The sequence below is a fragment of the Ascaphus truei genome, chromosome 5 (genome assembly GCF_040206685.1).
Source record: "Ascaphus truei isolate aAscTru1 chromosome 5, aAscTru1.hap1, whole genome shotgun sequence".
NCBI classification, from domain to species: domain Eukaryota; kingdom Metazoa; phylum Chordata; class Amphibia; order Anura; family Ascaphidae; genus Ascaphus; species Ascaphus truei.
This window is the reverse complement of record NC_134487.1, coordinates 304,114,395-304,125,558: the sequence shown is the minus strand read 5'-3', so window position 1 is coordinate 304,125,558 and position 11,164 is coordinate 304,114,395. Positions and strand designations below refer to the sequence as shown.

Genomic DNA, 11,164 nt, shown 5'->3' with positions numbered 1-11,164 from the left:
ACACACACACACACACACACACACACCCAGGCAGACCCGTTACCTTACCAAAACTTTTCTCCTTTTTCTGCATGAGTTGAGCACAGATTGCCTGGGAGGCTTCTCATGGAGGGGGTGCTGCGGGGGTCCCTGTGCGGGGGTGCTGCGGGGGTCCCTGTGCGGGGGCTGCGGGGGTCTCTGTGCGGGTGCTGCGGGGGTCCCTGCGCGGGGTGCTGCGGGGGTCCCTGCGCGGGGCGGGGGTGCAGCTGTGTGCAGACACACCGAGGCTGCTGCTGCCTATTGTTCAGCCTGACCGCCCGGGCGCTACACTGTAGCAGCAGCAGCCGCGCGTGTCACACGCTGGTCCAGCATGTGGCTGTGTGCAAATGTGCAAATGTGCAAATGTGCAAATGTGCAAATGTGCAAATGATGGCGAATGACAAGGCCGCCTGCTCCCTAACTCCGCCGTAATCCGGTAATCCCGCCGCCGCTCTCAGCTGCTTTGTAACAAATGGATTTGATTAAACTGTCACATGCAGCGTTAGCACCAGATCGTGTTCAATACTGGGGGAGGGGGCAGGAGCGGTATACACAGGAGCGGTATACACAGGACCTGCAGCGGAAGTAGCACCGCGCTAGTGGGGGGTGGGGGGAGTAGCACCGCGCTAGTGGGGGGGTGGGGGGAGTAACACCGCGCTAGTGGGGGGTGGGGGGAGTAACACCGCGCTAGTGGGGGGGGTGCGGGGGGGTTTGGAGTAGCACCGCGCTAGTGGGGGTGGGGGGGAGTAGCACCGCGCTAGTGGGGGGTGGGGGGGGAGTAGCACCGCGCTAGTGGGGGGAGGGGGGGAGAGTAGCACCGCGCTAGTGGGGGGAGGGGGGGGAGAGTAGCACCGCGCTAGTGGGGGGAGGGGGGGGGTGACCGAGTAGCACCGCGCTAGTGGGGGGAGGGGGGGGAGAGTGAGGGGAGCCCGGCGGCTAGTGGGGGGGGGGTTGGGGGAAGTAGCACCGCGCTAGTGGGGGGGGGGGGGGGGGGGGAGGGGGCGATCTATGGCATGATGAGTTAACCAGATCACAAACACCGCTATACAGATCACACAAGCCCGAGAGGCCCCGGGTTATTACCATTTATAAGTTAGAAAAAAAAAAAAACAAAAAAAAAAAAAGGCTCGAGACCCATATTGGGTTTAAATAAATAAATAAAAGTTGCCACCAATAATGGTCACTCTGCCAATTTGGTGACTCTGTTCTGCACACAGGATGCACCCAAACTATATAGAATATAAATAGGTGAATATCAGCATTTTTTTTTTCAGTTCCTTTTTATTCCAGCTCTCATCATAAAAATAATGAAGCCCCAAAAGATTAAAAAAAAAAAAACCCCAAGCAGAAGAAGAGGAAAAGTTGGGAGGTCTCAGGTCCGAGCTGCAGAGTTTGCGCCTCATTAGGCAGAGGAGAAAACACAGTGACCAGCAGCAGCAGCAGCTCTGTGTGCACTTCTTCACTTACCTTCTCAATGAAGCCACACAGGAAAAGGCAGGTCAGTGCGCACAGGCTGCTGTGTGGCTCCTCTCACCACACAGGAAAGGCAGGTCAGTGCGCACAGGCTGCTGTGTGGCTCCTCTCGTGAAAGGTCAGAAAGGAGCATTGTTTGAAAGAGAATGGGATTCTTAAATTTAAAATAATGAGGTCCTCAAGGATCCACCAGTAATTGTGTTGACCACATCTGAGCTACAGGTGTCCTCTTTACATCTCTGCCTGTCTGCCCTGACAGACTCGAGAACAACTTACCTACCAGCAGCTTGTGAAGGGAGCTGAGTGAGCACAGGCGTTTATCATCTGCAAAATGCAGTCCCTTACCAGCCAGGCATAGTACAGCAAGGAAAGGTCACCCAGTTATTACTGAGCAAAGCTCCAAATGCACGAGATCCAAGCAGCTCCTGTCACACCACAGAGCAGTTTCTACCTCCCTCTCTCCCTCCCCCCCCCCCCCCCCCCCCCCCTATCCATCCCCATCATTCATCCGCCCCCCTTTACATCTCAGAATACTTACCTCACGCCACCACATCGCTATAGTGCAGCAGCAGCAGCAGCCCCCTCGTAAAGTACAACACAGCTAGGAGACAGATTGTGCTTTGTTGGTAATTTCCCATGGTGAAATGTACAAGCCTGCGAGTGCAGTCAGCAGAACATGCACATGCCAGACACAAACACCAGGGACAACCTCTACACAAAGTGACCTCTGCAGCACAACTCAGACCCCCCCCCCCCCCCCCATCATCTAACATTGCCCCCCCCCCATCATCTAACACTGCCCCTCCTCCCCCCCCCCCCCCATCATCTAACACTGCCCTCCTCCCCCCCCCCCCCCATCATCTAACACTGCCCCCCACCACCCCAAATCATCCAACACTGCCCCCCCCATCATCTAACACTGCCCCCCACCACCCCAAATCATGTAACACTGCCCCCCATCATCTAACACTGGAGCTAACACGTTGCACCAGAAACGATTGCATGTTGAGTAATTTGGACATTTACGTTTGAATGACAATAACAGAAGTGTATGTATAGGACTAAGCGACTGGTGACCATTACACCTGCATCCTCACCAGCAGGAAAATAGACTTACATGAATAGTTTTAATAAAAACATTTGATCTTATGCATGGTGTAGTCTGGAAAGAAAGGTCGGTTTTAGTGGTGGCATGTCAGTGATCTTTTTAATTGCATGATAGGATATCACACACACACACAACTCTGGAAACGAGGTTCATCTTTGAATGCACAACTCTTGGGTTTTGAAAGTAACCTGTATGAGTTAAAAACATACAAGTGGCTATTTCAGCACTAAAATAGACATTTTGCTCTACAAAATACGGTTATTAAAAAGTTATGAGGCAGCTTCAACGTCATTACAAGAAGATAAATCAACAACAAAGACAGCATTTTAATGCATTAGTCCTAGGAAGCAGGTCACGTAGCCTATATTACAGCACACACAGAAATGTACTGTACACACGTACACCGATAGCTATAATAGAGGGGGATCATTTAAACCAACCTGAGCACAAGACCCTAAAATATCTCAGAAAGTGAGAAAAGCAGCATCAAGTGCACCAAGGTCCGGTGGCTGGCAGAGCAGGGGGCTTCTGCATTTGGGTCCTTGTTCTTCAGCCATGCAAGTACCCATCCTATTCAGTGCCAGGTATTTATACTGCATGTCCACATACAAGGGCAGCAAACAGACCCCACCACGTGCCCATCCTGAAACAGTAGTCTTCCCATCATAAACTCAGGAGGGAGAACTGTGCGGTGAAAGGGAGAAATAAAATCAAATGGTACAGCTAATGAGGACAATTAAATTAATTATGTTCAAGGAGAAGATATTCTCCCCCCTCCCCCCTCCCACTGTATGATCTGTTACCCCTCGCTGGCAACTGCTGCTTTGTAATTCATGGTAACTGATTAGTGCAGCTATGCAAATCTTTGTTTAAATCATTCAACTAATTAAATGATGGGATTATCCTCTGCCTACGGTGACATCATTCGCAGTAATTAGCACTCTATTTGGACTATGGCAATAAGAATCCTGATGTCAACACCAGGCTGCAAAGACGGTAACCCTTGGAGTGCTGGAGGGTGGCTAATGTGCCAGTGCCCTTCTCCAGCCATAGAAGGGTTAACCCATTTGCCACCCTTTCATTCCAATGAAATCCACCTGGATCTCCGATTGCTCATTATACTCAGGAAAACAAGAAGCCACTGAGAATTAAAATCTACCAATATCCGGTGTAAAAAGAAAATGGAACAGTTAACATTCAGCTCCATGCCATTAATTCCCCCTAAAATGTAATGATAATTAGATGGGTCATAAAATGCTCTTCTTTTCATTATGACTGATGAAATGCATTAAAGCTGACAGGGTATTACTGACAGTAATTAGGTTTTTGTCATGAATTACATTTGAAAGCAGACTCTCCCCCCAATCATGCAATTTACAGCAAGATTGTGTGTGTGTTAAATCTGGATAGAGACGAGTTATACAAAATAGCAGTTTCTCTCTAATCATATGAATTATTCAAACGCACACAAAAAAATATATATATCTGAGAAATGGTACAGATGAAGAGGTTTTTCCACTTAATGTACTGCACAGATGTGATCAGCAGCAGTTGCCGACAATGAAATACAAGTGCACAAACAAAGTGAGCTGGTGAACAAGAGTTGGAATTTAATCATCTTCCGCTGACACTTTGAGAAAACACCATTAACCCTCAGCAAACTCCCAATTTCTGTGCTCCTTACCCCCTTTCAGCACAAAAAGTGAAAAGAAATTGGGTTTTTGCTCACTCATCCATACAAAATGGTTAGCTCCAGTAATGCAAACCATTTCTTTTATTTTACAGAGAAAATCAAAACTGTGAAGTTTAATTACATGTCCCCTTCTCCTCCTAGAAAGATTACAATAGAAGAATTGATTATAAAGAGCCATTACTGGGCATGATTACCATGCTTGGGTTTTGTTCCCTCTCTTATCACATATTCTGATTTACAGGAGAATTCAACGTCTTTTCAGAAACAGGTGTTTTTATAGAGTTGCCCCAAGTACCTTTGAACAAAACAAAAATAAATAAACTCACCTTTTCTTAAGGAAAATCAGAGCAGAAATGGGGATCCCTGAAGTTAACTTTCCCTTTTGTATGAAAACAGATGCTGGCTGGTTGAATATTTGTATTAAATATTTAGTGAAAGTAAATATTTCTGTAGTCCCAAAGAGGCTGTGTGGCAGTCCTTGTAAATTGTGAAGCAAAAGAAATAAATCATTTAAATGAAGTCCAAGCTTGAAATAGAAAAGTCTGTTCAAAGTACAAAAAATGGGGGGGGGGGAAGAAATGCCCAGGGTGGGGGAATTATTGTGCCCCCTTTCAGATGCAGAATCCAGGAAAAGATTTCACCTGCCTCGTTTACCAGCTTTCTGCTTCTTACTGTCTCCAACAACACACAAAACCCGAATGGGCCAGCACGGATCCGCTAGTTTTTAAACACCTCACCAGGTCCCTAGTTAGCAGCTTCCTTCAGCTCATCCAAGAAGCTGACAAGTACTGTTAGAGGAAGCTGTACATGTTGCTCTAATGGACCCTCATTAAGTTCTACTTACAGATGTTCTCTTAACATAATTGATCTGCGGTGAGTTGAGAGGACTGCAGCTTATTCCCTAGCCCCCAATTATGGTTGGGTAATTAGATCCCCAACCTCCAATTTTTCACATTCACCCTTCTAACATTCCAAAATATCAAAGTATCTCTTTCACACAAAAGCTCCCCCACTCCCCCTTACTGGACTCCACTCGACTCACAGTATTGACAGTTAGATCTGCTAACCTTTGTAGTGACGCCAGTTTTAATGGCATATTCAGTCCATTGACAGAGCTAGTTTTTCCCTTCTTATTTAACCCTCAGAAACAAAAGGGTGGAAAAAAAAGAATGAATATCTAACTTGTATAGATTGTAGTTGTGATAAAAGATTCCAGTGATGAGCTTTGGCAGCGGAGGCTCTTTTCTAATGTCGTTTTATCTGAATTAATTCCTCAGATGAGAACTTTAAGGAACAATGAAGGAGAAAGGTATCTTCTGAACCGGTGGAGAGAAAGAAATTACACAGCACACCTGGGACAGATGAAGCCAAACTAGTGCTTTTATAATGCCAATCAACAGGGCTGTTATCATCCCTCTAATTAGGAAAGCAGGCTAAAACAGAGAGCACTTAGGGAGATGGTAATGTTGTGGTTTTGCACTTAAAAGGGGAGCCATATCTTGCACTGTAAAAATCCAGGATTGGAGCTGACAAGTCCTGTAACTAATGCCTGGGTAGGATTCACAGTGCATGTTTTAATTCATAAAAGTGGACAAATGCACCAGTATAAAGAATAGAAAGTTTCATTCTGAAGGAAAATTGGGTTCACTGCTACTCTTTCAATCCTCACAGGACCACAATGTAATATAGCTCATTGTTCAGTCTGATAAGAAAAATTCAGCACATTTGTGTTTCTCCTTAACATAGCCATTAAGTACCGAAAACACCAGAACCTGTTACCTGATCCTTTCAAAAGGGAATTGATACTCCCATGTTTTCTGGAGATTAAGTTGTAATAATTCCAGGAAAGTGATGTATTCATTTCACGCAGACCTACCTAGTGTCTTGTCTTGCCTATTAAACCAAACAGTGCTGTTAAAAATAAACGCTTTATATAATATGTGCAGATTATTATTATCTTTGTTTATTTATAACATATTACACAACGTGGTACAATTGGGTGACAAAGAGATGTAAATTACATAAACAGAGTTACATACCAAGTAAGGACAAACAAATGCAAACAGATCTGAAAGGGGATGAGATACATCATGGCGCACTTAAAATATTTAAGCACATTTTTAACGAAAGTTGAATATTTAGCTAAATTTATGGGGCTACACGCATGCGTCAAGGTCAACCAAACCAAGGTCAAGTAAATACGAGATCATTAAGGAGTGACACAGTCATGCATTGCTTGTGCCCTTTTTGTAACCTCTAGACCAGGGGTGGTCAACTCCAGTCCTCAAAGGCCACAAACGGGTCAAGTTTTAAGGCTATCCATGCTTCAGCACAGTTGGATCAATCAGTTGCTCAGTCAACGACTGTTGCCACTTCTGCTCTAGAACATAAGATAATTTCAAGTGAACATGATATGGGCTCAAACCTGTGTGTGAATTTTTAATTGTGGTGCTTGTAACCTTTTTGGAACTTTGAAACATGAGAAATGTTTGTATTATGAAAATATCAAGTATTCACCATATTTGTGAATGTCCACGAATGCTTCACACCCCTGTTGCTAGAACGGTTACACTGCAGATCAGTGTTAGTCACATACATTCTTCAGGTACCCTGCCAGGGCTATATGTTTGGAAAAATGGAATACAAAAAAAGGCAAAAGTAAACTACAATAAGTGCATGCATCATGCACGTGAGATTATTAATGATTGGGTTATTCCAAAAGCATTGTCTTTCTGAGGGATACCTAAGAAAGGGAGACACACCCTGTTATCGATCATCGTGATCTATGCTTGTATTGCACTTAACCCTTTTGCTGCTAGAATTGAAGTGCAACGTGTTGCTTCCCTTCTAGGGGTTAACTCGGCCAGACACAAGATTGTCTACAATGAAAGATGACTTTATAATCATGACATAACATCCTGACATAGGGTGTTTTTCAGTAATAACTACCACTGCTTCATGAATAAGCCCCTTAGGCTATTCTGCTATTCTGCTATTCTGCTACCCTGCTGTTTTAACGCCTTCCAGACGGTACAAATCCAGGCTCTGAATGGAAACTGAACAAAAATGCAATGCTGTGTGTAAGTCATCACTACAATCTACTTACACAAACACGAATTGGTGCCCTGATATAGTGTACTTTGTAATAATAAATTGCAAATATATTATACAAGGTATCAAATTTAGTGTAATATGATTGTGGCAATAATAACAGAAACAGTGAATTATTAATGATATTGTTCTAGTGTGCGCAAGCGCTATACATAGAGTTATGCAGGGAGAGCGAATCCCGAAGCAAAAAGTTTACCATCTAATTTTGGTGCTCAATATGCAATGCTATAAAGTGATTTGCCTAGGGCCACACAGAACAGGGATTGCAAACTGGGTCCAGCAATTCAGCCTCTCTCATGTACGGAACCAACAGCGGTCAAAATCATCTCTTCAAACAAAACATTAGTTTGAACTGCACATTTTTTTCTTCTGTTCTTCTGCTGTCATGGATGCTATATATATATATATATATATATATATATATATATATATATATATATATATATAAAGAAAAAAAAAGAAAAGAGAAGAGAGAGCGCACGCCCCATAGCGTATAAAAGCGATTTAATGATGGAAAAGGGGGGAGGAGGGGGAAGAATCTCACTCACAAGAAATATAAAAATAACAGGCAATTTGTGAAATAATTCACCACCAGCCGAAATGCTCCTGCACCAGATCGTCCTTCAAAGTTCAAATATGGGGGTGTGTAGACGAATTCCCACAAAGTATTGGAGGGCTGGAACGTCCTTTCGAATCGACGCGGTCAATCTGTACTGGATAGCGCAGCCACCGGTCTGCTCCACGTGTGATCCGGCCATGATCACGCCCTGCGTGATGACGTAATGTCGTAAAACCCCTTTGAGAAAGTCGCCCGAGTGTGAAACGCGTCAGGGAAATGTCACTAATACGTAAGCAACATTACGTCATCACGCAGCGCGTGATCGTGGCCGGATCACACGCGGAGCACACCGGTGGCTGCGCTATCCAGTACAGATTGACCGCGTCGATTCGAAAGGATGTTCCAGCCCTCCAATACTTTGTGGGAATTCGTCTACACATCCCCATATTTGAACTTTGAAGGACGATCTGGTGCAGGAGCATTTCGGCTGGTGGTGAATTATTTCACAAATTGCCTGTTATTTTTATATTTCTTGTGAGTGAGATTCTTCCCCCTCCTCCCCCCTTTTCCATCATTAAATCGCTTTTATACGCTATGGGGCGTGCGCTCTCTCTTCTCTTTTTTTTCTTTAGGTAACACAGGACTTGGTTTTTCCTTCAGAGAGCTGCAGACGACCCCTGCTATTTGAGAATTGATTCACCGTTTGGACACTGTTCAAGGACTGGTTTTTATACAGTTTATTTTTCTTTATCTGTTTATATGTTTATGTTATATTTATGTTAGGAATAGTTCACATACATACATACATATATATATATATATATATATATATATATATATATATATATATATATATATATATATATATATATATATATATATATATATATATATATATATATACATACATATAATATTTTTTGGGGACTTAGTCCCTTCACTCTATTTTCACCCATTTATTATATAGAGATTTATTAGGATTTATTTAGGATTTAATTATTTAGTGTTAGGCGCTACTATATTTGTTTATATATATATATATATATATATATATATATACAGTATATATATATATATATATATATATATATATGTAGCCGTGACCCCTGATTCACCCCAAAGAGCGGGAGGTTGCGCTTGCAAAGAGTAGTTGCAAAAGCCCGCGAAGGAGGAGAGTGCATTTGGCGGGAGGGAGCAGTCCCTTGACATAGCAGCCCTGCGGGGAGGGTCAGGTGAGAGAGCCGAGCCAATGGCTGAGGAGGTGCCAGAGATATAGGCAAGTGGTTGCGCGCACGTGGAGCTAGAGCTGGTTGGAGAGGAGAGGAGATGGAGAGTCTGTGAGGGGAGGTTGAACCGCCCCGGCGCAGCCAGGTGCCCCAGGCCCAGTTAGCCCTGAGTGACCTTAGAGACAAGCTGAGCTAGGGATCGCCTTAGTGAGGTTCCTGTTCCCATAGTATCTGTAAGCCTTGACCGGGACTATACTGTCGAGAGGGAGGTCAGGGCTCAGACCCCCACTGGTGTTGCCGGAGTCCGGGTGGGATCGCCCCGGACCCTAGAGGGAGCGAGAGAGATAGAACGGTGTCGACGTACCGAGACCCTTTGTGAAGATCGTGGCAGTCCCGAGCACCGGAGTGCTCGGCAAGTATTTCCTCAAGTGCACCAACGGTACCATTCATTCACCCGAGACACAGTGGCTGCGCAGCCACCCATACACACACATAGGGCCTGCTGTGAGCGGGAGGACTAATCCGTAAGGATCGGACACGGGGTGGGATCACCCGGTGGCGGGTGTGGGAAGTATTGTTGGCGTCCGCCGTGGCGCATGTTGTGGGGCGTCCGCCGTGGCGCTAGGTAATGTTGGCGTCCGCCGTGGCGCGCTATGTAACCTATATATATAAATATATATATGTGTAGGAATGTTATGGCATGTAACGTACTGTGAGTTTAGTCTGCCAGTAAAAGAGATTGGTTTTAGAACTTGGCTGTGTAAGTGTAATTCTTGCATATACGTCCTGCGAAGACCCACTCCCCCTTTGGCGGGAGCTGTCGCAGGTGGAGGCGCTGCACCCGTTATAAATATTGCGCGCACCCCAGGCTCTCCGTGGCAGAGACTTAGGCCCTGTGAGCCGGCAGGTAATACAGCACATAGTAGCGGCTTGCTAGTGATAGGAAGCAGGGCTACATATATATATAATCAAAAAATAAATAGATGATACCGTTCTGTGATTACTGAAGCTCGGTTAACACGGTACTGATACCTCTACATGTATATATATATATACATATATACGTATATATATACACACACACACTGTACAAAAGCACAATATTACTCTAACAATCTCCACCAAAATACATCAAACCCAGCTAACTTCTGGAAGGTTATCAACAATATATTCCAGCCTTCTAACCATCAACAACCAAGTAATATCACTAAGGGGATATTACTCTGACAAACCCCACTGACATTGCAAATACATTCAATGATTACTTTGTGGGGTGTGCCACTAACTTATTAGCGAAACGCAGCCCAAACCACAAACCTGAATCTCATCCTGGGAGTGCCCACATAGCCCCACCCCCTCCCAACACTGCCCACAATTTTCAATTTGGCCCAGTATCTGAAGAGGAGATTACACAAGCGCTCCTCAAACTAAAACTAAGCAGCCAATGTGGACCTGACTTACTACAATCTAGGTTCCTATGACTTGGTGCCCCAGCCATTGCCAAACCAATTGCTTCCATAGTCAACTCTATCCTGTCTGCAGGCCATAATCCCTAAAACCTGGAAAACTGCCAGAGTTGTCCCAATCTTCAAAAGTGGGGACAAAAACACTGTCTCAAACTACAGGCCAATCTCACTTCTCCCAATTCTATCCAAAGTCATGGAAAAATGTGTCCACTCCCAATTAAGCGATTACTATACCAAGACAAATTTCCCAAGCCAATTCCAATCTGGCTTTCGTCCCAAACACTCCACCGTAAATACCCTGCTAAAAGTTTGCAATGAGATCCAGTGTGGAATGGAACGGGGACAACTCACTGGTGCAATATTCCTAGATTTTGCAAAGGCTTTTGATACAGTTGCTCATGCTATCCTGCTTAACAAAGTCCAGAGCTCTGGAATAGGGAAGCATGCTTTAAACTGGTGTAGCCCCCTGTAAACAGAATGGGCTACTTATCCTTCTACTACTGGAGTAAG

At 44.5% G+C, this 11,164-nt stretch overlaps 1 protein-coding gene across 2 annotated transcripts in view; it reads right to left on the bottom strand.

Moving 5' to 3' along the window:
- LMO3 (LIM domain only 3) overlaps positions 1 to 1,803 on the bottom strand; it is a 35,273-nt gene extending 33,470 nt beyond the window's left edge. The window contains exon 1 of one of the 2 annotated variants that reach the window (XM_075602999.1): positions 1,768 to 1,803. The gene's annotated coding sequence lies outside the window, so the exon portion shown is untranslated. The remainder of the gene's footprint in view (positions 1 to 1,767) is intronic. The other variant, XM_075603002.1, reaches the window with a different exon arrangement.
- Between the last annotated feature and the right edge of the window lie 9,361 nt (positions 1,804 to 11,164).